Source organism: Megachile rotundata, unplaced genomic scaffold (assembly GCF_050947335.1).
Source record: "Megachile rotundata isolate GNS110a unplaced genomic scaffold, iyMegRotu1 scaffold0114, whole genome shotgun sequence".
In the NCBI taxonomy this organism is placed as follows: Eukaryota; Metazoa; Arthropoda; class Insecta; order Hymenoptera; family Megachilidae; genus Megachile; species Megachile rotundata.
In genome coordinates, this window is record NW_027473411.1 from 197,501 (window position 1) to 202,500 (window position 5,000).

Consider the following 5,000-nt stretch of genomic DNA (forward strand, 5'->3'; position numbering starts at 1 on the left):
GTCCCAACGTGTACGCTCTAGGTGCGCCTCTTCTCGCAATGAGAACGAGACGCCCCGGGAGTGCGAGGCCTAATCGTAACGAGGCCCATCCTCCCTTAGTCGACTTCACGGACGACTTTCACTTTCATTTCGCCTTTAGGTTTATCAAATCCCAATGACTCGCGTACATGTTAGACTCCTTGGTCCGTGTTTCAAGACGGGTCCCGAGAGTACCCAAAGCAATAGCGTCGCCGACCGGTAATTCAAAGTTTGGCCAGTCCAAGGACTCCGCCTGCCAACAGCCCGCCAGGCCCGGTTACGGCGCTAAGTCCGTACATCCGGTATCTAGACTGGAACGAGCTTGCGGCGGTCCTGGACGCAGTGCGTTCGAGAATTTTGCGGCCCGATACCGTCTGAGTACCGTCGCGCAGTCGGCCGGGCATCCAAGGGGCTGTCATCGTACGCTAAAAGCGACGGACAGTCTTCGCCTCGGGCCTTAGACCGACACGCAACGGGTCGCGACGTTCTACTAGGGGAGAAGTGCACGACTACATAGCCGGAACATTCGCCGCGGGTGGTGTGCCCACGCCGATGGGAAACCCGCCGTAACGGGACCATCCGGGGCACTATCGCACCAACACGGGAGCCAGCTTCGTTGACGATGAATCTCCCCATTCGATCTTTTGGGTTTCTCGGGTTTACCCCTGAACGGTTTCACGTACTCTTGAACTCTCTCTTCAAAGTTCTTTTCAACTTTCCCTCACGGTACTTGTTCGCTATCGGTCTCGTGGTCATATTTAGCCTTAGATGGAGTTTACCACCCACTTAGGGCTGCACTCTCAAGCAACCCGACTCTAAGGAGAGATCCACCCGAGACGCGTACCGGTCGCTACGGGCCTGGCACCCTCTATGGGTAAGTGGCCCCATTCAAGATGGACTTGGACGCGATTCGATGTCTCGGGATAAACGGATCCTCCTGAACACTACATTTCCCAGCGGCGTTAACCGCGGGATTCAGTGCTGGGCTCATTCCTGTTCGCTCGCCGCTACTAAGGAAATCCTTGTTAGTTTCTTTTCCTCCGCTTATTAATATGCTTAAATTCAGCGGGTAATCTCGCCTGCTCTGAGGTCGTCGAAATTTTATTATTTCTTTTCAAAGTTATACCACAAACTGTACGCTCTTTTCGGGGTTTCGACACGTAATACGAAAGGTATATTAATACCAACGACGCACAGGGATTATGTCGTTCGATTTTTTCCTTGTATCGTTCGATAACCAACTATTTTTCTCTTTTCGGATCAACACAATATCGTCGACTACTCGAAGGTACGTACGAGCCAAAATGAAAGCTCGGTGTCTCCTCTCTCTTTTGTTCGACAAAAGAAAAAAGGCACTTAAAACGCCGCATATTCGGGCAGGCGGGACAACGACAAAAAAAAAAAACGACGACGACGACGTCCGGTTGTTCTCGACTCGCGTCGGAGTATATATGTATATATTATAATCGGATATATCTTTTTATCTATCCAGGGCGCGTTAAAACAAACGACGAGGAGAGACTACGACAACGAGGAGATAAAGGTCGGACACCTTTTCTTCTTACCCTCGGCGCGCTCTCGCACACGATCGTTTCATGTTTCTTTTGTCCCCTAAAGGATACATATACCGTTACAACATATTTACGTTCGAATATACACTCGACGGTCGATAAACCGTAAAGACGCATCGTCCGATACGTTTTTTCTTTTGCTGTCGCGTTCCGACGCAAAATCCCAAGAAAAGGGCGAGAATGCCAGAGACAGCCATGTAAACCATCGGTGACTTATCATGGTCCAGAGAATAAAGGGTTAAAGGAAAAAAGAAATCCCATTTTTAACGTGCGTGGTACACCTTCGTCGTGTATATATCGTTCGATGAAACCACGAGCGCACAAAAGGAGGAACAAAAGCGTTTCGAGATCGATCTTCGGTGTAAATGTCATTGTTCATTTGCGTTCGACCGTTGTTCGATAAAAGAAATTTAACACACGAACAACAATGAAGGGAGACTCTCGCAAGACGATCACCAAATAAGCGTTTATCGTTCGATCGGTCCGGGTTTTTCAACGTCCGTCCGGCACAATTATGCACTTCGAGGACTGGACGACCGGAACCCGTATTGGGATCGCGCGGTCTTCCGCTTCTAATCAACGACAACGAAGCGATCTGCGCTTGTAAATGTTAAAAAAAACGTGGCGAAGCTACGATCTCGTAATAATTTAACCGTGAAAGAGCTTCCGTCGCACGTTTATTTTTAACTTTTCCCCTCGTTGTATAAACTTTCGCACCGTCGAAAAAAAAATTCGACAATCATTTCAGACAACGTCGGGAGCGCGGAGAAACGCCGTAAACACGCTCTACTCTCGGCTTGCTTCCTTCAATTGGTGTCTAACAATTCTCTCGCAGGGCGAAGAATCATTTTCTCTCTCGTCTAAATATCCTTCTGTAGTTAGGTGTTTTCGACTCGGGAGCGCTCTTTCACGGGCGGTCGTATATGGTCTCTTTTAGGGGTTTAACTAGAAACCACGACTCACGCAAGCCGAGATAAGCGCATTCCGCCGAGAAGATCCTAAAAACTAAGAATTGCGAGATATACGAAAATGTTCTTCTGTCGCCTGTGAAAAAAATGAACACTAGCAAAGAGAGGGCGAGACACGAACGTTCCATTTAACATTCTCCGCGTCAAACGCCGACGAAATGTCCAACCATCGCTCGTACGTTTTCGCCAATTTCGCAAGTTGTTCTCTCTCTCGCGTTCGACCATCGGATCCCGCTCCGAAACGTTCGACTTTTCGGCGTTTAACAGTTTCGTTTTATCTAGTCGAACGACGAGCGGTACCGAAAAAAATTTAACAATGAAGAGAAAACCTTTTGCTGCTAAAGGCAAACGCAAGCAGTCTTTAGTTATATAAACGACCCTCAGCCAGGCGTGGTCCAGGAATTGTATCCGTGGACCGCAATGTGCGTTCGAAATGTCGATGTTCATGTGTCCTGCAGTTCACACGTTGACGCGCAATTAGCTGCGTTCTTCATCGACCCACGAGCCAAGTGATCCACCGTTCAGGGTAATCGTATAAAAATTTTTGTTCATATTTAACAACTCAGCGTCTGAAAACCAGTATGTACGTGATTTATTTAACCTGGTTTATAAATTCGTTCGATTGTCCATAGAATACTAACTCCAATCCAAGCGCAAGATCGAGTATCGGTATTCGGACGTCGTCCCGTCATAGCTCTGTTCACAGATTTACCCGAGCTGATTGATGATTAAGACGACACGATAACGTCCATGGACGGGTAAAGGACCGTATAAAACTACAGAACCGCCGATGAAACAACGCTCTGTGACGCATTTCTCTTCGTGCGGCGAGTTTTCAGTCCGTTCCGGGTGGTAAAGTCATTCAAAAACCGTGGAAAATACGAAACGCGCTGTCGCGCGTAACACAGAGTCTCCTGCTCGCTGCTTACATATATTGGACGTCTTGGCGGTATCGCGAGATTCAATACGGACACTCCATGGCCGGCGTCAGATCGGTCTACCAACGAAGGAGACTACGCTATCGTTTTCGCTTCTCAGCCGGTCCGTAAAGCGATACGTTACCATATCGTCCGTCGTAAGCAGGCGGACTCTCGTGAAGTTGCGACTTCGTTCGTCGAAGCGGTTTCGTGGTTCGATTTCCATCGGTTACCCGGACACCCCCCGCGTGAAAGCCTCCGTGTCACACTCTAAATTTCGTTTCTCGTTTAACACGAAATAGAGAGAGGCTAAAAGGGGGTGTTCCCTTTGGTCCAAAGACAAAATTTATAGAGAGAAAGAAAATAAAATGAGAGTCTCTCACGAAGCGGGCGAAAAAAAAAAAACAAGAAATTTAACAATTTTTTTTCGCAAACCCATGCATTTCGTTACCAAACGTCCCAAAATATTTCTTTATATTCTCTCTCGTGTTTTCACACGGGGTCGAGAGAGTACGCAACACGAATCAAGAATAAAAATTATAGAAAGGAAAGTCCGATAAGAATATTTCGAGATTCTTATAACCTTCACCTCTTCCTTACTTCTCCGAAATCTCTCCGCTTTCCTGGCGCGTATCTATTTAACAATTTCGATTCTCTCCTCCTTTTAACTCAGACGTCGCAACGAACGGGTACACCATGCATACGATCCATTTTTTACATAACGAACCTTCTGCCGGTAAAATTCGCGACAGATTCATTTATGTATAGATATATTTTTATATGAGAATGTTCGGGATTTTCCTTCGTGTTCAAGTTGAACATTCTTGTTACGACGACTTTTTGTATTTATCGAAGGATCGTGCGGTACCCGTTAATAAGAAGTAAACGACGTCCCGGGAGAGTCGAAACCTTTCTTATACGCTACGGAAAGAAGAGCCGAGAAGATAGAGAGGAAACTCTCGATTTTCTTTCGTCGGTAAACTTTCGTTCTTTCTATTTACAGCGTTCGACATGAAACGGCGTTGCTCTCTCATTTTTTAAACTTTATTTAACGTTAGCGCTTGTTCGTACGAAACGCGTCGGCGGATACGAAATACGGACGGGAGTATCGACGATGAGAACCAAAGCGACCTCCTACACGTAACCGTAATATCTCTCCGCATCACGACTGCCGTAACGACGAATTGTCATTTAACATTTTTGGTATCTGTTTTTTCTTTCGTTTGTTTGCTACTACCTCCAAATATTTCTCTCCCTTTCTCTCTCAATCATCTATCGTGGCTCGTTTATACGCATTTTTGTTGTGTACGGCCAATATATTTATTATTTGTTTATTATACGCGAGGAGCTGCACTTTTCATCCTCATTTTTGCGTATCATGTGTTATAGTCATATATACTTTTGGCTGCTTTTCACAGTTTTTGCGTGTATTCATATCGAGAGTCATAGATTTTGTCAAGTTTTTCTTTGGCACGTACTGAATATATTATTATCATGTGTTTAGTGTCTTTGCGTATCATGTGTTT

At 46.0% G+C, this 5,000-nt stretch overlaps 1 non-coding gene and 1 pseudogene across 1 annotated transcript; both read right to left on the reverse strand.

Moving 5' to 3' along the window:
- The window catches only part of LOC143266236 (large subunit ribosomal RNA), a 4,713-nt pseudogene extending 3,602 nt beyond the window's left edge, over positions 1–1,111 (reverse strand).
- A 1,820-nt stretch (positions 1,112–2,931) lies between these two features.
- Positions 2,932–3,086, reverse strand: LOC143266241 (5.8S ribosomal RNA). Its single transcript, XR_013041294.1, has one exon. It is a non-coding gene; the product is annotated as a 5.8S ribosomal RNA (ribosomal RNA).
- Between the last annotated feature and the right edge of the window lie 1,914 nt (positions 3,087–5,000).